Below are 24,658 nucleotides of genomic sequence, written 5' to 3' on the forward strand. Positions count from 1 at the left end.
TTGCTGCCAATACTGCTAAACTGTTTTGTTAGTATTTGTTTTTGGTTTTGTTTTATCTTTTGGTTGAAGTAATGCAATCCATTCAAGTTTCAATTTGCAGAAGAAGAATAGTTTACTTTCGCAACACGAAAATGACTATCGCAACGCGGAAATGGATATCGCAATGCGAAATGAAAATCGCAACGACAAAATCGCAATGCGAAATGAAATCGCAACGAAAAAATCGCAACGCGAAATGAAAATCGCAATGCGATTTGTATTTCGCGTTGCGATTTTGTCGTTGCGATTTTCATTTCGCATTGCGATAGCCATTTCCGCGTTGCGATAGTCATTTCGCGTTGCGATTTTAAGTTTCGTGTTGCGAAAGTAAACTATTCTTCTTCTGGAATGTTTATCCTTTTAAATGTTTATATAAGTGCTTACTTCTGGAATGTTATCTGAGCATTTGTGAACTATGATAGAATAATGATTTGGTGAATACAATGCTAGTTTGAAACATATTTGTCTTTGTTTAATATCATGTCTGTTATTTACTGATTTATGTATTAATTTTTTTTAGCGGCCCGATAAGGTGGATGCTTTACGTCGGATTTTCCTTGCACGACGGAGTTCACGCATCAGACGGCGTAGACGTGCTATTACGTCTCCGTTCACCCCAATGGTGCGAAGACTCCGCAAGAAGAAGCCCGACTCACCGGTCATCCCTCAAGGTCCCCTCCAATCGTTCAAGAGGCCCCTATTCTCCCTCAAGATTCCCCCCCCCCCACCGTTCAAGAGGCCACTGTCATCGTTGAAGAGGTCCCTCCCACCATTCCAGAGCCCGATTCACATGGGGTAATATATCGAAGTATTGAGAAACCCCCACCGGTTCCGGACATGATGGATGAGAGTTGGCTCTCGTATGAGTTATCGGCTAGTACCCTTCCGGTATCTGAAGTGGAGAGGAGACAACTACCGGAAACAATTGTGGATAATACCCTTTGGGCTAAGACCGTAGTTGATTTTTATCTACATGAGCGGAGCCAAGGGTGTTACACTGACATCAGCAAACTCAACGATGAAATGTTTTTGTTGCTTGATCGGTCTTGGTGGGGTGTGCTATTAGGGGTTGAAGACAGTGACTATTTGGATGGGGAGGTAAGACTATATTTGTCTTATATATGATTTTGATTAATTTGTTTAAAAATTAATGTAATTCACTAATATATGTATTTTTTTGTAAAACAGCATATCGATGCGTGGGTGTCACGTCTACTAATAATAAGGAAGCTTAGGAAAAATAAAAAAATTCGCTATATACAATATGCCGACGGCTTTTCACGCAGTTCACTTGAAGAATCAACGAGATGAATCATTTTTGTTGGGCAATGGACAAGCTAAACTTTATCCTGCATAGTGGGAGGTCGATAAGGTTAGTGTTTATTTTTTAAATTTTTTAAAGGTGTTCATAAATAAGTGCGCAAATAAATGAATTATTACTTATGATCGCAGGTGTTTATCCCTGTTTTGGAACGTCGTCACTGGCTTCTCGTCCAACTTCAGCTCCCATCCCTGAAGATAATAGTGTATGATAGCATGATCAATTACATATCACTGTCTGATTTGAGAGATATTTTCAAGGGATGGAGCTCTCATTTGGCTAAATTCTTGGATGGGATTAAGTATTGGAGTCATTCTGGACACAAGAAGCCAAAGAAGTTCAATGTCACAGTTGTCAGAGACGAGACCGCGCCACAGTAATCGCCGGGAGCCAGAGGGGATTGTGGTCCTCTCGTATTCCTTTGCTTGGCGCGTTTGACGACGGGAAGCACAAAGTTTTTACCTCCCACCGATAGAGATAGAGCTGCAGTAGGCTTGTGGTTTCGGCATTATATGGCTAGAGCAATATATTCGAGACGCTGCCTACCTGCATCCGCGTTATGAAAGTGTCCATTGTTAATTGGTAAGTCAAATGCAAGTTTTGTTAACATATATACTCCTTTTGGTTTGAAAATGTTTGGTTAAGTACCTAGAATTCAATAATTTGTTGTTTGTAGGTTTTAGATGTGTAGGAAGTCTTGTTTGAGCAAATGTTTGGTTTCTGCAGGTTAATCCTTAAGTGAGCTGCGTGAATGGATGTACGGGGTCACAAAGTTGTTGATTCATTGATTCAATAATTGATGAAGAAATAAGAATTATTATTATTTTTTGATTGTTTAATTGATTTGTAAAAGATGATTTGTAAATCTTGATTTGTTTAATTGATGTGTACATAATTTGTGTTGAAATGTAATAGTTGATTTGTTGATTTTCATCTGCTTTATGTTGAAGGCAAAACAGACTATCGCAACGCGAAATGGCTATCGCAACGAGAAAATCGCAATGCGAAATGAAAATCGCAATGCGAAATGAAAATCGCAACGAGAAAATCGCAATGCGATTTTCATTTCGCATTGCGATTTTCTCGTTGCGATAACCATTTTCGCGTTGCGATAGCCATTTTCGCGTTGCGATAGTCAAATGAATGTCTAATAAGTGATGACAACTGAACAGATCATAGCAATGTTCAAACTCAAGTTACTAATACATGCCTAACTGAAAATGTTAAAAGTGCACACATAAAATACACATAATGCAAGTTTTGTTAACATATATACTCCTTTTGGTTTGAAAATGTTTGGTTAAGTACCTAGAATTCAATAATAATTGTTAAAAGTTTATGCATGTTAATCCTCATTTCCTTTTTCATTTCGCATTGCGATTCTATCGTTGCGATTTGCATTTCGCATTGCGATGGTCAAATGATTGCCTTTCGCAACGCGATTCTGACTTTCGCAACGAGATAATACAGAATCGCAATGCGAGTTTCAAAGTTCGCAACAGGTTTTAGTTTCGCAAGCCAAATTTTTAGTGTATATATATACGCAGCAGCAACAACTCATAACCTAAATCCCTAAATCGCAACTCATTCCATCTCCATCTATCACTCTCTCCGGCGACATTCGTTCCAATATCCAACGACATCCTTCCCCATCTGGCAACAGGTCTTAGTTTCGTATCTCGTTTGTTTAGTTACAACCATGAAATCATCTAATGTTGATCATGTTTGGATAGATTTGTGTTTTGGAGGGTCATGGGAGAATGTTCATGGTGTTTTACAATATATGCCTTTACCCATGAATCTTCAACTAAAACTGTCATTAAAGAAGTTAACTTATGAAACCCTAATGTTACGTGTTTCAAAAAAATTGAATTTTAGAGCCCCTAAGTGGATTTAGGCTATCTTATCAGAGAAATGGTAAAGTTTATTTGTTAACCGACAATGAAGATGTTGAACGATTCATTGCTTACATTAATGTTTCAAGTGATGATGTTACATTGTATGTTGTTGAACCTAGAAGTAGTATTGTTGGGTCAGTAGCGGGTAGTAATCAACTAAGTGGGTCAAAAAACCCACAGTCTTTCTCTAATCCAAATCCAAATCAACTTTCAGCACCAAAATTCCGGTTTTCGTATTGACCAATTAGACGATGATGAGCCAAGAGAAAAAATTGTGAGTACTAGTCAGTATTCGAAATTTGATCTTGGTCAATACCCGGACTTTGATATTGGTCAATACACGGATTTTGATGATGTTTCAGAAGAAGAAACAGACCCTGCGTGTAATGATTTTGATATTGGTCAATACCTGAATTTTGATGATGAAACACCCGTTGCCGAGGAAGATGTTGTTGATGATAATGAGGAGGAAGTTACGACTGTGAATGAACATGTTGAACATCCATTCTGTAATTCATATAATCCTGAAGAAGAAAAAGAAGAAGAAAAGTCCCGAAGAAAAGAAAATGACACGGAGTATAACTGGAATATGCCAGAATTACTTCAGTTACCGGAAGAAGAGTTGGCAAAGAAAGCAGTTGATTGTTACACAAAAGTTATTCGTATCAAGAAAGATGATTGTTTTGATACAAAGGAAGACTTGAAGATATCTTTGTATACGAAATGTGTGGAAGATGGCTATCAACTAAAAGTTAACAAATCAAACAAAGATCGTTTCGAAACAAGGTGTACGATTGACAAAAACTGTACGTGGCGTATGATTGCAAAGAGGATAAAAGATTGCGCAATGTTTCAAGTTAGGACTTTTATTGATAAACATACATGTTCAAGAACCCAAGTTTTTCCTCACCATAGACAGGCAAACAAAAGGTGTTGGGTGGTTTTCTGGATGAGTTAATGTTTTTGAATGACAGGGTATATCGGGGACATGAAATTATGACTGACATGAATGCTCGTTCAAGATTAGTATATCATATTCTCAAGCTTGGAGAGCCAAATGTTATGCCTTGGAATTGTTGAGGGGGTCGCCAGAAGCATCGTTTGCCCACTGCCGGCTTATTGTCACAATTTAAAGCTGAAAAATCCTGGGTCGGTAACTCATATCAAAACAGATAGAGATGGACGCTTGAGTTGCTGTTTATCGCCATTGGTGCTGCGGTTAGTAAATCAATAATTCTGTTGACTCATTTCTGTTAGTTACATGCATTTCACATTTAAATGATTATATTTCTTGTGTATATTATTTTGTAGATTCGTTCGTTTATTACTTGCATGCGCCCAGTTATTATAGTTGACGGAGCACATTTGAAAGGTCGATACCTTGGAGTAAACTTATTAGCAGTAGCCATGGATGCTAACAATGGGATATTGCCAATAGCTTACGGGGTTGGCAAATCTGAAACCTCTGATTCATGGACATGGTTTATGGGCATCTTAGGGATTGCATAGGTCCTATTAGCAATCTGAAAATCATATCCGATAAGGCAAACTCAATTGACAACGCTGTTAGAAGGTATTTCCCAGATGCTTTTCATGGACTTTGTGGTGTTCATTTGTATATAAATCTAAAATCAAGGTCTGCTGGTATAAAAAAGCACAAATGGACATATTGGAAGGCTGTAAAGGCTTATCGGGAAGTGGATTTCAATAAGCATATAAACTGTTAAGACGTGTTTTGCCTCAGTGTGCTCAAACACTAGAAGATGTCGGGTTTTGAAAGATGGTCAAGAGTACATCAACTTGGAGCAAGATATGTTTCATGACGTCTAATAGTGCAGAATCAATTAACGCTCTAAGTCGTCATTCCCGGAAATTACCCATTACTATGTTAATGGAGTTTTTTCGAGCCTCTATTCAACAGTGGTACTACAAGAAAAGAAACCATGCAGGTATTATTTCTTTGAATTCATAACTTATCATATATTTTACTAAGTATTATTTATTTAAATTTACAGGAACATTGGAACATCGTGTTACACCATGGACTGAAAAAAAGATAACGAAACGTGTTGTGAAGTCAACGTCATGGAGAGTTGAACCATGTTCAAACACTTTGTTTGAAGTACTGGATAATAACTTAAATGGGCTTGTCGATCTAAATACAAGGACGTGTAGTTGTATGAAATGGCAAACATCTGGTTATCCATATGGCCATGTTATAAAAGTTGCTCTTCATCTAAACCAAGATGATTCAAGCACATACGCTATGGATTGCTACACTACAGAAGTATATCGACAGACTTATGCCGAGATTGTCTACCCTATTTCACATCCTTCTGAGTGGGACATACCAGATGACTTACAAACAGTTTTGCCACCAGCCATGGATAGAAGGCTACCTGGCCGACCAAAAAGTCACGATCGTATACCGTCTAAGGGTGAAGAGAAGAAGAGATCGACATGTAGTCGGTGCAAGGAAAGTGGTCATACAAGGTTGACATGTGGATCACCAGTGCCATCACAATCATCTTTTCCTCTACCAAAATATGGATCATCATCAAAATCCAAAGCTCATATGGTGTCAAGAAAAAGGCAATCAAAATCGTAATCATCTTTAAAATCCCAATCACAACTAGCTTCACCTTTTGGGACTGTTAACTTAGGTGATTTTTAAATGCAAACGTTGTATTATGTAGATTTTATGTGTGAACTTTTAACATTTTCAGTTAGGCATGTATTAGTAACTTGAGTTTGAAAATTGCTATGATCTGTTCCAGTTGTTATCACTTAATAGGCAATCATCTTAATGTCCATCGCAACGCGGAAATTACTATCGCAATGCGAAATGAAAATCGCAACGCTAATTTCGCAATACGAAATGCAAATCGCAACGAGGGAATCGCAATGCGAAATGAAAATCGCAACACGAATTTAATTTCGCGTTGCGATTTTCATTTTCGCGTTGCGATTCTCTCGTTGCGATTTTCATTTCGCATTGCGATAGTACTTTTTGCCTTCAACATAATGCAGATTGAAATCAACAAAATCAACCATTACATTTCAATCAATTAAACAAGCACAAATAAGAATTATGTTAACATCAATTAAACAAATCAACTTTTACAAATCACCTTTTACAAATCAATTAAACAATCAAAAAATAAGCAATAATTATTAGAGAAAATAACACTTCTACTATTGAATCAACTTTTGCAGCCATACATCATTTTCACGCAGCTCACTTCTGAGATTAACCTGCATAAACCAAACATTTGCTCAAACAACACTTTCTACACATCTAAAACCTACAAACAGCAAATTATTGAATTCTAGATACTTAACCAAACATTTTCAAACCACAAGCCTATAAACATACCAATTGTTTATGGACATTTTTATAACGCGGATGCAGGTAGGCAGCGTCTCGTATATATCGATCTAGCCATATAATGTCGAAACCACAAGCCTACTGCAGCTCTATCTATATCGGTGGGAGGTAGATACTTTATACTTCCTGTGATCAAACGGTCCAACGCCAAGCATACGAGAGGACCACAATCCCCTCTGGGTCCTTTCGTTTGTTGTGGTGCGGTCTCGTCTCTGCTAACTGTAATATTGAGCTTCTTTGGCTTCTTGTTCCAGAACGAGTCCAATTTATCACATCCAAGTATTTAGCAAAATAAGAGCTCCATCCCTTAATAATATCTCTTAAATCAGCCAATGATATGTAATTTATCATGTTGTCATATATTATTGCCTTAAGGGATGGGATCTAAAGCTCGACGAGAAGCCAATGGTTACGTTCCAAAACAGGGATAAACACCTGCAATCATAAGTAATATTCATTCATTTGCGCACTTATTTATGAATACCTTTAAACTCAATCTAAAATAAACACTAACCTTATCGACCTCCCACCATGCAGGATAAAGTTTAGCTTGTCCATTGCCCAACGCAAATGATTCATCTCATTGATTCTTTAAGTGAACGGCGTTAAAAGACGTCGGCATAATTGTATACCGTGTATTTCTTTTATTTTCCTTAAGTTTCCTAATTATTAGAAGACGTGACACCCACGCATCAATATGCTTTTTTACAAAAAAAGACATATATTAGTAACTTACATAAATTTACAAAAAAAATAATCAAATGAAAATATAAGAAAAATATAAGACTTACCCCTCCATCGAAATAGCCATTGTCTTCGACCCCTAATAATACGCCCCACCAAGACCGATCAGCAACAAATAGATATCATCATTGAGCTTGCATATGTCAGTGAAACACCCCTGGCTTCGCTCATGTAGATAAAATCAACTGCGGTCTTAGCCCAAAGGTGTTATCCAGAATTGTGTCCGGTAGTTGTTTCCTCTCCTCTTCAGATACCGGTATGGTACTGGCCGGTAACTCATACGAGAGCCAACTTGAATCCATCATGTCCGGCACGTCAGAGGGTTTCTCAAGAATCCTACATATGACGCCATGTGAATCGGGCTCTTGAATGGTGGGAGGGACCTCTTCAACGATGATAGTGGCCTCTTGAACGGTGGAGGGGACTCTCGAGGAATGATAGGGCCTCTTCAACGATAGGAGTGGACTCTTGAGGATGATAGGCGAGTCAGGCTTCTTCTTGCGGTGTCTTCGCACTATTGGGGTATACGGAGACTTAATAGCACGTGCACACCGTCTGATGCGTGAACTCTGTCGTGCAAGAAAAACCCGACGTAAAGCATCCACCTTATCGGTCCGCTAAATAAAATACAAATATCAGTAAATAAACAGACATGATATTTAAACAGTGAAAACAAAGATAAATATATTTCAAACTTTCAACCAAAAGACAAAACAAAGACAAATACTAACTTCACAGTGTTAAGTAAAAAGTTTAGCAGTTTTGGCAGCAACCGAATAAATTTACTAAGCAATCTAAGTGAAATGGTTAATTTAAGTGAAATTACGAGTAAATTTATCATCAAGTTAAATATGGAAAATCTTAAACTTACCTCGTTGCGTAGAGTATGAACCTCATTCTGCAACGATACTACCATCTCACGTAGAGCGGCAACCTCACCACGTAAAGTAGACACCTCCACACGCCATGCACCATCGTTATCGCGTAGAGTATCGATCTCCTCACGCAAGGCATTGACCTCATCACGTAACTCCCTTGACTCATCCCGTGGAGGTGGAGAACAGGGAGATAGAAGTCGTGGCATCTTTGTCGGTCGCCTATCATGAGGTGATGGTGGAGAAGAGACTCGATGATGTGACGGGATAGGTGATGGCTCTCGTTGTAGAGGTGTATAGTCGGGTCGATCAGTGATGGCTCTGGGTGAGGTGATGGCTCTCGAAGTGGAGGAAGTGGAGGCTGCTCATCATTCATGCCATCAAAAAAAACGCTGACTAGCTTGCCACCAATCAGTGGCAAGCTCAGCCTCCGTGGGTGTCAGTCTCATTAATGGAGTGTTGGCCTCCTAAAAATATAAAAACTAAAACAAAGTTAAACGTCTACTATTAATAACTTGTTTATATATGATAGTATTTGTGTTAACTTACATTATTTATTGTCGCATATGGTATTAAGTCTTCCCAATCCAACATACGTTTCCTCTTCCAGGAAATAGCCCTAGGAATATCATCTGAGGATTTTAATGCATATGTCCACATGCTGGGAAAGCCTCGAATATCCAAATCTACAACAATATAATAACAAACATTAGTAATTGTTAAATAATTAATTATAATTTTGAAAACATTATATAGAAATTCTTACCTTAAGGCCCAAACAAAGCCTGACAAAGTGTATTTCGACCCATCGCCCCGCAAACTTTTGCGGTCATCAAAGGCAGACGACAACTTAGTCCAGGTAGCTTTCCATATATACGAACCCCACGGAAACAGATTCCATGCATTTAGGTCCTCTACCAATAATATTAGCTCCTGAGGAATAGGTTGTCTGGCCTCTCTGCCTAAAAAGCCGGCATACAAAAGTAGTAGAAGGCATACTCGGACAACATCGACGTCATTCATCCGAGTAAAACCATCTTTCTTATTAAACAATTTCTTTATGTCGTCGACGTGTAAGTTCGGCTTCTCTATTGACTCATCAGGAAAAACCCTGGATAACCATGATGGGCGGGTGATATGACGAGTGTACCGGCCTACATCATCGTGTCCGAATCGTAGACCAGTGATTAAGCAGAACTCCTTCCGCCCAAAACAAGTATACGCCGGTGGAAAATGAAACCATATCTCTTCCTCACCACGTTGTATACTGTCGGTAGATCGCTAGTCATGGTCTGAAGCCACAAATGGGTCAAACTAGCATCTCCACCCGGATGCTGTACTCTCAGCCATGTCCCGAAGCAGGTTTCTTCAAACAATTTCTTTGTGCAGTTGAAAGCTTCGAAGCAATTGTAGTGGCTAGCTAACTTTATTCCTTAATGTCAATGAAGCCGAAAAAAATTTCTACAAAAAACAATAAACATACCAAGTTAGATATACCAAAATTACACTGTCAAGATATACCAAAAACAAAACAATAACATAAATAGTAGTTTATTCTTGAAACTAAAATTTGCAACACTGTTTTTGTCTTTTGGTTGAAATGAAAATCGCAACGAGATAATGAGAATCGCAACGCGGAAATGACTATCGCAACGAGAGAATCGCAACGCGAAATGACTATCGCGACCAGACAATCGCAACGCGAAATGAAAATCGCAACCGCGAAATAAAAATCGCAACGCGAAATGAAAATCGCAACGCGAAATGAAAATCGCAATGCGATTTTGGTTTCGCGTTGCGATTATCTCGTTGCGATAGTTATTTCCGCGTTGCGATTTTCATTCTCGAAACTATTCTTCTTCTGCATTACTTCAACCAAAAGACAAAGCAAAGACAAATACTAACTTCACAGGCTAAACAGTTTAGCAGTATTGGCAGCAATCGAATGAATTTAATAAGAAATCTAAGTGAAATGGTTAATCTATTATTGAAATTACCAGTAAACTTATCATCAATCTCAATATGAAAAACCTAAAATAATGCAAAAATTTCAAAATAAAAAAAACTAACCCTCGGAGGTTGATTTTCCATTTCTGAATGATTGTGAGGGATTTTTTATTGTGAATGGTTGTGAGGGATTTCGCCGGCGATGGGGACGGAAATCTTTGGAGATGGGGACGGATTTCGCCGTAGAGAGTGAGAGATGGAGATGGGACTGAGTGTTGTGTTTTTGGGTTTGAGGTTATGAGTTGCGATTACTGTGGACGGTTCATTTTCCGATTTATTAAGAAAAAATTCGTGTTTGGAATTTGAAAAAAAAAATACGTGTTAATACGAATGGCGCTATGTAAATCGCGTTGCGAAAGTTAGAATCGCGTTGCGAAAGTCAGTATCTCGTTGCGATTTTGTATTATCGCATTGCGATAGTAAGTATCGCATTGCGATTTTCCCAATTCGCGTTGCGATTTACTTATTCGCATTGCGATTTTCCCAATTCGCGTTGCGATTTACTTATTCGCATTGCGAATTGGGAAAATCGCAACGATACTGTAGACCATCGCAACGCGATTTTCAACTATCGCATTGCGAAAATGCAACGCGAATTTGCGATAATGGAGATCGCGTTGCGAATTAGCGATCGCATTGCGATTTTGTTGGTCATTTTGGCAAATCCGGAAAAAGTTGGTTAAAATCGTATATTATATGGGATTTTTGATCACTGAGGTTATTTTCTCTTTTTTAATTAAGTCATTATTTTTATTAAATAAAAATAATATTTTTATTATTATTTCGGGTTGGTTTCTAAGTTATATATCAGATCGGATTCGGGTCGAGTGAAATATTGTTTTGGTCGGGTCGGGTCGGGTCTCGGGTGGAGATCCTTTTTCTCGAGTTGGATAAACAAAAAACATGATCCATGTCCATCCCTATTTAACCTAACATTACCCGTCTCTTTCTAATAGCTGCTGCCCCTTGCATTAATCTCGTTTGTAAAATAATTTCTTTTACCGTCTTTCAGTATAGAAAAAGACTTGAAGAGCAGATATTTGTTGGTAATCTTTAAATCGAACCATAAAATCAAAGGAAATGGTATCTTGAAGCCGAAATGTATCTTTCGGTTTCATTTTGTTTTCTTTTTCTGGCACTTTCCATGTTGAATGAAGCGAAAGAGTTTGACCATAAATGGCCGACATAGCCACCTTTGTTTGTTTTTTCCCCTACTTCACTTTCTCTACGCTTGGTAACGTGTCTTTCTCTCTATCACTATCTCTCTGTTGAACAATGTACTAAATACTGTATATATGTATATTTAACTGCAACAACTTCAGACTTCTCTAGATTCTTCGCGCATTATCCCAATTAGTCAGCACTTTCATGCAATATCTATTACCATTAGATACTACTTCAATGGAAACAAAGATGCTTCAAAACCCTTCAATTTTGCACACAAAGCTGCATATATTGACTTCTTTCTGTAACTAAGATTTTAAAATAAATTATTCTCATTAACAAATAGTTTCCACTTTATCAACAAAAGCTATATATATATATATATATATTAATTTTTTAAATAAGTCACTGTTTTTATTAAATAAAAATAATATTTTTATTATTATTTCAGGTTGATTTCTAAATTATATATCGGGTCGGGTTCGGATCGAGTGAAATATTATTTTGGTCAGGTCGAATCTCGGGTGGAGAATCTCTTATTCTCGAGTCGGGTAAACAAAAAACATGACCCATGTCCCTCCCTATTTAACCTAACATTACCCGTCTCTTGCTAATAGCTGCTGCCCCCTTGCGTTAATCTCGTTTGTAAAATAATTTCTTTTACCGTCTTTCAGTATAGAAAAAGACTTGTAGAGCAGATATTTGTTGGTAATCTTTAAATCGAACCATAAAATCAAAGGAAATGATATCTTGAAGCCGAAATGTATCTTTCTGTTTCATTTTGTTTTCTTTTTCTGGCACTTTCCATGTTGAATGAAGCGAAAGAGTTTGACCATAAATGGCCGACATAGCCACCTTTGTTTGTTTTTTCCCCTACTTCACTTTCTCTCCGCTTGGTAACGTCTTTCTCTCTATCACTACCTCTCTGTTGAACAATATACTAAATACTGTATATATGTATATTTAACTGCAACAACTTCAGATTTCTCTAGATTCTTCGCGCATTATCCCAATTAGTCATCACTTTCATGCAATATCTATTACCATTAGATACTACTTCAATGGAAACAAAGATGCTTCAAACCCCTTAATTTTGCACACAAAGCTGCATATATTGACTTCTTTCTGTAACTAAGATTTTAAAATAAATTATTCTCTCATTAACAAATAGTTTCCACTTTATCAACAAAAGCTATATATATATATTCCGTTTTAAGCAAGTTTAAAGGTGGCAAAGGTAAGTTCACTACCAACAATAAGAAAATTGATGATGAATTTAAACTATATATGTGAGTTTGATTTCACTTCCACGTCTCACTTCATATTATTATATAAAAGTCCAGCGACAATATGATTCTGAATGTATAATAAGATAAGTTAAAAAAAATTGGAAACAACGGTCGACAGCATGGTTGCACAATTATTTAAAATATGATGCAGGAATCAATTACAGTGTGCAAAAGGTGGATTTAACATAGATTTTTTTTTTGCACTCAAAAACACGTATCTATGAAGGGGGAACAAGCATCCAATGTGGCTGACAAAATATATTTTTTCCAGTAGCTTTTAAGTTAACTTAGTGTTTTTATTCTTCTTTATATAAAGAAAACCAATCTTTTTTTACTGTTTTACATTAAAAAGAAATGCCCCCTCCTGACGGCACCCCCTGAAATGCAAGAGGATGGACTAAAACTCACGTTTAGAGGCCCAGAAAAGTTAAGTCTCCCAGATGATCCTCCATCATTATGTCCTTTTGATTTTGTTAGTCATCTGTGATCATTGTTTTTGAAGTCCATTCTTGGCTTTAATCCGTAGATTGTTACAGTAAACTGTGTTGTCTGGGACATGGATAATATGTTCAAATATGGTTCATGTCTGCATGATAAAGTGATTTACATCATGAATTTGTTAGTGATTCAAAGAGACGTTTTGCCCAATAAATCACCGGTGATAGCTATATTTACCGATCTAATACTGGTCAGATTATATTTCTCGATCTAATATCCGTAGCAGTAAAGCGCGCTCCCTGAACCGCGTTATACGCTGATTTGACGCCACGTGGGTATAGCGCGCCCCCTGCCCCGCGATATACGGTGATTTGGCGCCACGTGAGTATAGCGCGCCCCCTGATCCGCGCTATACCTGGGTGTCTGACACGTGGGGTATAGCGTGGTGCAAGGGGGGCGCTATACCCCTAAATACCCGCCCTCCACATCCCAATCCTCCCTATAAATACCCCCATCCTCAATCACTTTTATCACACCAAATTCTCTCAAATTCTCTAAATTTCTCTTAAATATTCTCTCTTTTTAAGGTATATTTTATAATATTTTTACTATTATGTATTTAATTTATTTAAGTATTTTACTTTATTTAATATTTTACTAATATAATTCTTTTGCATATATATAATGGAAGTCAGTCTACTTCGCTCGAATGGAAATCATATATCTCTACACTTTGCTGATACGGTAACATTTTAACGTTTTAATTTAATTTAAATTATTAGTAATATTTAGTTGATTTATTTAATGCATGATTATTAGATTAAGAATTAAATATCTCGACACTTTGCTGATACGGTAACATTTTAACGTTTTAATTTAATTTAAATTATTAGTAATAATTAGTTGATTTATTTAATGCATGATTATTAGATTAAGGATTAAATATCTCGACACTTTGCTGATACGGTAACATTTTAACGTTTTAATTTAATTTAAATTATTAGTAATAATTAGTTGATTTATTTAATGCATGATTATTAGATTAAGAATTAATTTTTGTAATTATTTATTTTTAGGAGAATGACCGTGTATTAGATCCTTTTATTATGAATATTAAGTTAGTGATACCCAACCGTGTCTTACCGTATTTAGTAGAGGCTGGATTCAGTTACATAGGTAGATATCAGGGTCACTGTAAGATAGATCCAAACTTGATTTCTACCTTAGTAGAGTGGTGGAGGCCGGAGACCCACACATTCCATCTTCCGTGCCAAGAGTGCACGATCACGCTTGAGGATGTTTCTATGCACCTGGGGCTTCCGATGGATGGAGATGTGATATCGGGGATAGCTTCCGGTTTTTGGACTACTTTGTGTCGGGATAGTCTAGGACGTGTCTCGAAAAATTTTATCGGATGTAGGATACCGTTAAATTGGTTAGATGCCAATTTTCGGGAGTTGAGCGCAGACGCCTCTGAGGATGAGGTTAAGATGTATGTACGGGCATGCATACTGCAGCTGATAGGAGGGTTGCTGATGCCGGACAAATCGTGCAACCTAGTTCACTGCATGTGGTTGCGACATCTTAGCGACTTTCGTCTCGTCGGATCATTCAGTTGGGGCTCGGCAGTTTTGCCTTTGTTGTACAGGGAGATGTGTGGAGCCACTGACTACAGGTGTAATGCTATCGGCGGATGTCTCCTGCTGCTGTAGTCTTGGGCATGGTATCGATTTCCCTTTTTATGTCCCGTTGTGAAGAACCCATTCGTATTTCCACTACTTCTGAGGTAATTATAAAACTGATTTTGTATATTAATAATTTTATACAGCGTATAACAAATTTTTTTTCCTTGAATAGGTGGTCTACTGATAGGAAAAATCATCAGGAGCTACCTGATGATTTAGAAAAAATTAGGGTGTTAATCGATCAGAAGGCTGGCACACATGTATGAATTTTAATGTTTAAAAATCGATTTTAGAATATAGTTATATAATTAGATTATTATTTTGATAAAAATTATATATTATTTGTTTTAGTTTGAATGGGTGCTATATTCTACTGATGATGTGAGGGCGGTGATCCTACCTGAGTTGAGGGGTCCATTTGATGTTTGGATGGCGATAGTCCCTCTGATCTGTTATGCGACCGTCGAGTGGCATTCCACTGATCACGTGCTCCGGCAGTTTGGTTGTTTTCAACCAATTCTGGAAGCACCTCGCAATATGGACGAGTTGCATAGCTTAGATAGACGCGGCAAGACAGATACATATTTGCTGGTGAGGTATCATGAGTAGGTCGTGTGTGGGAGGATCGACATCGGCGCCTTCTACGTAGAGAGCCCATTTTTACTGACTTCTTGATGTATGCTGAGGATTATTATAAGTGGTTCAACAGTAATGGGAAACCGTTTCTACTTCCCGAGGATGCACGAGGGCAGATTTTTCCACGACGTCGACAAAGACGTTCACCGATACAGCACCATCGTCCCCCGACTCGTGGACGGAGAGCAGGTGCTTCCGGTTCATCCTCAGCTGCACCAGCAGGACCTTCACAGCAGCCACCGTAGCCATTTATGATGTCGCAACCATATATGATGTCATCATCGCCTTTTGATTACCAGATGATGCCGTCGCAGCCTTCACCTGGTTTTATGACCCCGCCGCCACCGTCACAGATGACCCCTCCTGGAGGCTATTATGGGTCTATGTTTGCAGATTCGAGTTGGGGTTCATATACTGGATATTGGGCAGGTTCAGCCTCATCACCCATGGCCGCAGCACAGACACCTCCTGTACAGTTTTCACACTCAGCGATGTCTGGGTTTTCCCAGTTTTCGCAGGCCGGTGGGATAGTCAGTCATACACTTCCAGGGTCCTTATTCTATGGAGGTGCTTCATCGTCATCAGCTCCTCATCAACCTAATGTACCTGCTCAGGACGACGACGACGACGACGACGACGACGATGATAGCGAGGAGTCAGAACCAGTGATACGAAGAAATCCTCCTCGAGACCGACAGCCACCGCCCTGCGGAACACATTCGCGACACAGGCATCGATAGATTTTTTTATTATATTTGTATTTACTTTATTTTGTTTCATTGTAATTTTTTATTATTTCTCATTTAATACTTACTTTATTTTGTTAAATTTGTTGGACTTTTTTTAAATATATTTCAGTTAATTTTGTTTATTACCATTTAATATCAGTTATTGTAATTTGGTTATCATTTACCATTTAATTCTTATTGTAAGTTTGTTGTATTTAAATACCAAATCGTTATTAGTTTGATAAAATTTAATGATTGTGTTCGTTTTTTTAATCTTCATCAGCGATAATTTAATGACATTAACTTGAAGTAAATGCAAATTAAAATACAAGAATTATTATTTGATAAACAAATACATCATTTCCTCATCAATTGTTACTTGATGACAACAGAAGTGGACATGTTTTTCCTAGTGTGTCCTGGGTTTCTACAATGGCCACATCTTCTGTCTTGTCTAGATCTTTCTCGAATATCCATATCGCAATGAATTCGATTGGATTTTGGATGACCACGCTCCCTCAATAAACTCGGATTTGGTACAATCGGAAGCCAATTTTGAACCTCATTAGGGTCTTTATCATTACCTATGGGGGGAACTCAAATTCGTATACCTTAAAAACTTCAGATAATAGGTATACGGGATCCACAAAATGGTTATAGTCTTAACGTGTATGCGAGCAAGCTGATATCACATGAGAGCATGGATACTTCAGAGCTTGAAAAAACCCGCAGTCGCACGTTCTGTCCCTTAGATTTTCTCTTAACGACACAGCTTCAATCCCTTGAAGAGGTCGCATCAACTCTGTGACACGAAACATTTCATGCCTTCTAGAGAAGCTTGTTACAGACATTCCATTTGATGCAGCAATTTTTTTTTGTAGATCTGCAACTAATCTAGGGTGATAGACACGAAATATGTAGTTTTTACCAAAGCCGCTACAGGTAAGTGACGTGCACCCTTTAATGTTTAATTGATTGCCTCAGCCAAGTTGATCGTCATGTGTCCATATCGATATCCACCATCATATGCGTTCGTCCACATTTCTTTATCGATGAGGCTGATGTAATCGTATCCTTCCTCGTTCTTCGCCCGCAAATCTTGAAGCATTGATTCAAATGTTTGAGGAAGTAGTTCGTAACCTGATAAAAAAATGTATAACTTACAAACTTGTTTTCTTTGCAAAATTAAAATGATCAAAAAATGTATAACTTACTAACTTGCTTTCACTTACCCATGCGCACAATTATTTGACGCTCATCATTCTTCTTGTACCTTCCATGATAGTTCGCAGCAATGTGTCGGAGATAATACTTATGTTAGACAAAGGGTGGTTTCCACATTGGACCCAAAGACTCCATTGCTGCTTTGATCCCAGCTCCGCGATTTGAAATGACACAGATTTTTCCCCTCTTGATAACATGTGCACGTAAATTTTGGAGGAAAAAAGCCCAAGAATCTGTATCTTCTCCTTCGACAAGAGCAAAAACAACTGGAAGAATGTTGCGATTGCCATCTTGGACAACTGCCAATAATAAAACTTGTTTGTATTTTCCATACAAGAAAGTCCCGTCGATCTGGACCACAGGCTTGCAGTACTTGGCAGCATTAACGCACTGTGGGTAACTCCAAAAAACTCAGTAGAATTGGCATCGATCGCGAAGAACTCGATCATTATGCTATGCATAGGAGGTTTTGAAGTCCACAATTATCCCAGGATTCAACGTCCGCACCAGCCTAAACCAACCTGGAAGTTCGTTGTAAGATGCATCCCATTCGCCATGAAGTTTGACAATGACATTTTGTTTTGCCAACCAAGCTTTTTTATAGGAGACAGTGTACCCATACTGCGATTGTATAGCTGAAATCAACACTGCAACAGCTATATGAGAGCTTGCTTTTACCATGGGCATGATGGCTTGGCATATCACTTCAGAGTCCAAGTTGGGATGATCTTGGTTGACCCCTCCAGCACAATATGTGTGAGGACCGTTGTATACTGTTAGTTCCCATTTGTTATTTTTCCTCTTCATTTTCGATACGCGAACCATCCAATTGCATCCGTTTTCGCGTAGGGCACAGTAACATACATATTTTTCGGTCGTCGATCGATTGACTCTGGACTGAACAGAATTACGGATATTGTAATTTTTTATAGCCATCATCGCTTCTTCTTTGCTTGAAAACTCCATGCCTAAAGATAACTCACCATTATTTATTGATGAGTAATATCCATAGTCACCGAGATTAGGCATATTCGCAAATTCTGGCCCGTACATTGCACCATAATCAGCTTCATACATGTGTGCAGGAGGGTCAGTTTGTGCCATATTTCCTGGAACTTCATCATCATCGGAGTTGAATTGCGGTGATTCTGGGTGAATGAATAGTCCAGTCTCAGCACCATCCGCACCAGGCTCACGAAGCGGTTCTTCTGGTGGAGATGATGGTTCCTCCATGCTCTCTACATTTAGGTCGAAGAACCTACTACTTGCACGCCTTCCCCTTGAACTGGAAGGCATATCGATATTCAGATCGAAAAAGCTCGCAGTCGAATGCCTCCCCTAGAGCTTGAAGCCATCGTGTCAAATGGAAACTGTACAGATTATTACGTCGATGACATCTCCATATTAAAGTCAAAGAAATTTGCAGATGAATGTCTTCCCCTTGAACTGGACGCGGTGTTGCCATACGGATTGTTCGTGGACCCACCTCGGTACATATCGTAAGGAGTTGCGGATGAATGTCTCCCCATTATGGCATTAAAATCATTACACATTACTGTAGTCGGGCTGTCAACTTGTTCAGCCAGCCCATAGTGTGAGCTTAAAGATTGACCCCGAACAGCACGCACTTGAACAAAATGTGCATACATCTCAATAGCGGCGTCTGAATAATTACTTTGAGCTTCAACCATCATTTCAACATCATCATTGTTCGAAAGTTCGAACGCTGTATAAGTTAATGGCAACAATGATGTTGGAAATCTGTACTGCAACGACGGCATTCTTCTACTACTTCCAACATGAATCTTCCTCGAAATCTTCGTTATCAGCTCCTCAAGAGTTATGTTTCTCTTAAATGATATTTTAACACGCTCATTTGATACGAAAACAACGCCGGTTTCATCTTCTCGAATTTCACCATCATAATAAACAATAGCTGAAAGTCGCACCATTCTTTGAGTTTAAAAGTGCGACAATATTATATCTGTAAAAAAAATAACTGAAACAAACCTGATTAAATAAATTATATATGATCGAAAATATAATACAAATTTTTTTTTACACATCAATGTAAATAATTTAAATAATATAATTTTATATTATTACCTGCACCGCAAAACTATATCGACATATGCTCCCGCTTTTCAATTTTACAAACATAAAAATTAATTGAAAATAATTAGTATAATATTTTTTCAAATAATGATAATAAACAATAAGTATAATTAAAAAATTATAACAAAATTACCTTATAAAAAAAATCGCACGAACTTCTAAATCAAATATGAGAAGATTACCAGAATTATTACTCGTTGACGGAATTATTGTATTAATTTATAAGAGAAGAGAGATGCGAGGAGATGTGAGAACCGGAGGAGTGTATTTATAAACATATAAGGCGCGGAGCAGGGGGCGCGCTATACCCCATGTGTAACCCAGTCAGCGTATAGCGCGGTATAGGGGGGCGCTATACTCCACGTGGTGCCAAATCAACATATAGCGCGGTTCAGGAGGCGCACTTTACTACTACGGGTGTTAGATCGAAAAATATAATCTGACCGATGTTAGATCGGTAAATATACCGATCACCGGTGATTTTTCAGGAAAAACACCTATTCAAAGGATTAGGGTGGATAACATTGGCCTTTGGAATTGGAAATGAAGTTCTGGCTAAATAATAATAATAATAATTAAAAGACTGGCTAAGCAAAGATACTGTATTTCCTGTACGTAAAAAAATGAGGATATGGAGTGGAGTAGTTGAGCCCAGTTCCAATGCTTGAGAAAAGTAAAATTCAGTCCATCAACGACTTTGGGCTTTGTAAAATGGACTGCACTTCTTAATAGCATTGGTTGGGGCTCACAAATCACAATTATCATTCCTAAAAGAGAAAAAAAAACAATTAAAATGAAAAATCGTCTTACGACATCAATTATAACGTCAAGAGATTGACGTCACCCTGTGTCCTTGTTCATTACATCACGTCTTTTTTTGTAATGGTTGGTGGTATGGTTGTGTCGCATTCGCACAAGCACGGATGACTAATCAGTTTGGTTGTGTTCATTGATTTGGACTAATGGGATATATAGTGGAAATTTACATGGTATGATATGGGTTACAGGAGGAGTCGACCAAACAGGTTGTTAGCAGAGGAAGAGTAGATTCAAGAAAACGCTGATTTTACTTTATGAGGGATACCAAGATCGGTTTGGACCTTACTCTGATAGAAGGTGGTCTGGGTTATAGTCCGTTTAGGTTTATTAATATTCGGTTAATCCAAGTGAGAAGTTTAGAGATATTTTAGGAGACGTTTGTGGATGTTGGTTCGATTGGACTCGTTTTTTGTTGTAAAACGACGAAGAGTTTTAGGAGCACTGTAAATGTGGTACAAAGAGGCCGATAGGATTATAGTTATTGAAGTGCAGGTGGAGTCATGGTTAATTGAGCTTCAAGTGTAAGGAAGTAATGTTAGTTGAAATGTCTGGAGCGTGAGGATCTAGTAAAAGAAATGAAAAAGCTTTGGGATTTGTTGAAAATAGAGAATGATGTAGGGTGCCAAATATCCAGAATGATCTGGTTGTAAATTGGGGATGAGTTTTCGGTTATTTATAGTAGAGCAGTCAAATTCTATATGATGCTCTGTTATTTCTATCCGAGAGGGCTGGCCAGTTTTGAGATAAGGATGTTCTTTGTTCGGAAATGCTGTGAATTTAGTTATTAGGATTGTTGTGGAGAGCCAATGCCCGTTTTGATGTTTTTCGTTTTGTTTGCGTCAGTGGACATGTACTTTGTACCTTGTTAAGAGTATTAGTTTCCTCCAACTAAGTTTAGGGATGTTTTTAAATAAACTCTTAATATAGGTTTGTTTAATTAATAAAATTCATTTTGCCGAGCAAAAAAAAATTGTCTCTTATCAAATTATAAATATTACTTTAATAGTATATATACTTTTATTTTCATGACACTTCTAATATCTTATGACTTACATAATATAATTAATCACTTAATTTTATGTCATATTTTATAATAATAATAATAAATATATACTCATAATTATATATTTTAACCGCATCATAAATTTTGTGACCTTTTGCAATCGGAGAAATTACAAAGTCAAAACGAAGGGGAGGAGACATCTTGAACTTTGTAAATATCAATTAAAAAGTACGGGTGTAAAAAGCTGACCCGACCTGTAAACTTAACTAAAATTGACTTGAGTCAAAATTATTTTTGACTTGTGTTATGGTGATCTGAAACTGACTCGAGTTAGAATTGGTGTTGACACGGACTCGAATTGGATCTGGAAATCGCGGAACTGAACCAATCTTGCACCCGACCTATTTTTAACCTGACATGTTTTCAACTTGGCCTGTAAATGATTCGACTTGTTATTAACTTGATCTGGTATTTACTTGACTTGACATTTACCGGACTTATATATTATCATTTAATGAAATTATAAGATTTTAATAAAATTTTGAGCTTTTGAGTTTATAATAAATCATATTAATTAATATGATTAATTTTCAAATGTTATAATAAAATATTAATTATGATAATTAAATTAATAAATAGACTTATTATATTAATTATGATTCTTATATTATGATTCTTATGTTATAAATCTTCAATATAATCATTAATTTTATTTTATTAAGAATTTATGTATTGAATACTATTAATTAAATTAATTATAATGATTGCAAGTTAGAATAATTTATTGGCATTGAGCATGATTAATAAAATTATTTTAAATGTAAATTATATAGTTTAATTTATGTAAAGAAAATTTATCTAACAATTATAACATATATAAAACATAATTTAAAAGATGAATTTAATTGATATTGATAATGTAAATAACATTTGATCTAAAATTTGAATAATGACATTTAATTTATTACAGTTGAATACAATAAAATCACAATAAAATGAAGAAAAACAAAGTGTTTTTTAAGCTCTCAGATCTTGTAACAAAAGTTTTATAAGGCTAAAAGCCTAACTTTGCTACCATAAATTTCTTCATTGAGCTTTTGCATCAAAATATCTACATGTTGCCAACATTGTTAAATTACGGGCAAACTTTTCAGCTTTAAAACCACCAACATAATTTAACAATAGTAACAATAGAGAAAAAAAATGACAAGTTACAACAATTTATTTAAGTCAAATAAAATAAATTACAAGGCAGCAACAGGAAGAAAAAACAACAACCAACAGTCAGCAACAGCAAACATTTATGCATTAAACAAGCATGCAGTCGGTGGTAAAGCCAAAGGGAATACGATGGTCAACAATGCCAAACATTTCCGACTTTACCAAACCCTTACAGAATCAAGCATTCAACATAGTTTATAATAACATAAACAATATCAAGCAGAATCAGGAAAAAAACAGCAAGAAAGATTTAGAATATTGCTTGTTGTAACTTGCAAGGTACCCTACAATAAACAAAAACATTAGTAAACAATGGTTTCAGTTACTCTTAAACATAATAAATATAATAAGTCAATAGTAAATAGAAGTTACCTGCAAAGGGAAGAAAAAAGACATAATCTCCAATTCCAAAGGTTTCACTTACTGTTAAAAACCCTAAAAATTAAAATGAAAATTAAAATAATTAATAAACAATTTGAAATATTAATGAAATTAACATAAAAAATAAAACAATTCGGCATAGCATTACATAGAAGACTCATTAACCATAGTAATGTATTCTTCATCATTATCCTGTGACTCAAAACCATACAACCAATTACGAGTAGTTACAAAAATCTCAACATTTTTAGGTAAGAGTTTAGCTCTTAATTTGTTCAAAATTTGACCCCCACACTAAAGGACGATTCAAATGCAACTGAAGTAATTGGAATAGCCAATATATCTCTCGTCATGCGAGAAAGTACCGGATATGAAATACTTTGATTTTTCCAATACTCCAAAATATCAAATCTCCGGTACAAGGGACAAGGGGCAAACTGATGTAAGAGTCAACATCGAATCGTCCTCTCCTTGAAACAGCTAAATTGACATCAAATTTCTAAAAAATAAAAGACAAAAAATAGTAGATGAAAACAGGAAATAAATAAGATAAAAATCAACTCGAAATTATAATAACTAACCTGAAATAGATCTGATTTTCTAAATGTTCGAGGCCGCTTGAAACTTGAGTCACTCATGTCTAAAGATGTGTTACTTTGGACAGAAGAAAAAGGGGAAGAACCACAGGGTTCATTTTTTTAATAGAATACATATAACTCAATAAACTCATTATAAATGAGACTTACCCGTCGTCGAACCTCGTCCTCAACATAAAGAACATTGTACAACTTCTCTAGAAGTTGTAATTTATATTGATGATCAAGTAAAATAGCAAAAGATAGAATCATTGAGTGATCATACCAATATTTCTCATATAGTTCAAGCATGGGTCCTGTCATTGCAGAAATACCTTCACAAGGATCATTATGAGTATCACACAACAATTTTTCAATTGTAACAACGTTAGCCAAATACAAGTTAGAAGTGGAATACTTAGAACCAGAGAATAAAGTAGTAATTTCACAAAATGGCTCAAGAAAATAACAGATTATTTGAATAATTTCCCACTCATGATCAGTAATGATACCCAACTCATTTTCCCTATTAACAAACATGTCAATATCTAATCTAGCCTCAAGTGCCTTATGAATCATCAAGTAAGTAGAATTTCATCGAGTAGGAACATCCAATACTAACTTACCAGAGAAAGAAGAATAATAGTCTTTAATAGCTAATTCAAAGGCACAAAATCGAGAATCAGAAGAATCAATAAACTTAACAATCTCACACAATTTAATAACAGAAGAATCAATTACCTTCAAACCTTTTTGAACTATCAAGTTCAAAATGTGGGCATCACACCTTATATGGAAGTACTTACCATTGTAGGGAAGAGAAGAAATGACATTCAAATTATCTTTTAGTCCCTTAACCATTTTATCATTTGCAGAAGCATTATCAAGTGTAATGGTAAATGTTTTCCCACTCACATATCATCTTTTTAACAAACTTAAAGATTGACTCACCATCATGAGGAGGAAAACAATGAAACTTAGGTATTTTAAACTAAAGTTTCCAGTTATTATCAACATAATGAGCAATAAGAGCAAAATAAGAATGTGAAGTGCAGGCAGACCAACCATCACATGTAAAACAAACACGACTTGAAACAGAATGCATCGA

This window comes from Hibiscus syriacus, unplaced genomic scaffold, assembly GCF_006381635.1.
Source record: "Hibiscus syriacus cultivar Baekdansim isolate YM2019G1 unplaced genomic scaffold, ASM638163v2 tig00111166_pilon, whole genome shotgun sequence".
NCBI classification, from domain to species: Eukaryota; Viridiplantae; Streptophyta; class Magnoliopsida; order Malvales; family Malvaceae; genus Hibiscus; species Hibiscus syriacus.